Source organism: Harmonia axyridis, chromosome X (assembly GCF_914767665.1).
Source record: "Harmonia axyridis chromosome X, icHarAxyr1.1, whole genome shotgun sequence".
In the NCBI taxonomy this organism is placed as follows: Eukaryota; Metazoa; Arthropoda; class Insecta; order Coleoptera; family Coccinellidae; genus Harmonia; species Harmonia axyridis.
The window spans coordinates 36,026,209-36,027,248 of NC_059508.1; the positions used below are offsets into that span (position 1 = coordinate 36,026,209).

The 1,040-nt window shown below is 49.8% G+C and overlaps 1 non-coding gene across 1 annotated transcript; it reads left to right on the plus strand.

Moving 5' to 3' along the window:
- The first annotated feature begins 308 nt into the window (after nucleotides 1-308).
- LOC123687071 lies at nucleotides 309-463 on the plus strand. Its single transcript, XR_006748817.1, has one exon. It is a non-coding gene; the product is annotated as a 5.8S ribosomal RNA (ribosomal RNA).
- Nucleotides 464-1,040: the final 577 nt, after the last annotated feature.

The following is a 1,040-nucleotide window of genomic DNA, read 5'->3' on the forward strand; positions in this document are numbered from 1 at the left end:
CGGTAGGACGATCTATTCCAGGGACGAAGACGTCGACGTTGTGCGACGCCCGTTACATTAGCGTTTTTATGCTCTTTCGGGATTGTCTGCGACGTTTGTCTCCGTCCGAATTTTTTACGATAATTGTCACTAGATTAGTACGCAAACTAGTTGAACCGAAGATTTTGCGCCGATCGACTGACGTATTGACCCTTCAGTGGGTCGTCTCAGTCATTGGAATGTCATTCTCGAGGAGGTTCGCAGTTGGCGTCTCGTATTTCGAGGGAAAGTCCATTGCGACTAGTACCGAGAAATCGAACATAAAAGATTACCCTGAACGGTGGATCACTTGGCTCGTGGGTCGATGAAGAACGCAGCTAATTGCGCGTCAACATGCGAACTGCAGGACACATGAACATCGACATTTCGAACGCACATTGCGGTCCTCGGACACTGTCCTCGGACCACTCCTGACTGAGGGTCGGTTCCATTACAAAGACTGCCCGGCCAGACGTTATGGCTTGACGAAGTGACGACGTAAAGGTCGTCTAACGTTGATCCTGTACCGAAGGTCATTTGGGCGAGTTGGACGGTTTGCCGCGTGACGATCAACGTTCTGTCGTTTCGACGCCTCGTGTGTTGGAATGATGAGGAGTTGTTTTCGTAACGCGCCGTCTTGAATTGCGAAAGCATATATTGTGGTGTCGTGGTATTGCTCGATCTGCGCCCATGACTGTAGACATGCGATCGTCGTGTCCGAGAAATCTGAACGACGTCCGATCGCTTTAATGTGCCAGTTGTCGCGCGTTGCGGATGAGCTTTCATGAGCGCACCCCCGAAACACCGAAGCACTTTGCTTGGATTCGCATGATCCGCCATACGGAGCAGGAGATAATAGACGCCTTTGAGTAGGCTAACTCCCTCGCGTAAGGTACGTGATTTTATGAGCCGCCAAAGGTTAGTTTCGGAACGTTTCGATGATTTGAACATACGACCTCAGGACAGGTGAGACTACCCGCTGAATTTAAGCATATTATTAAGCGGAGGAAAAGAAACTAACT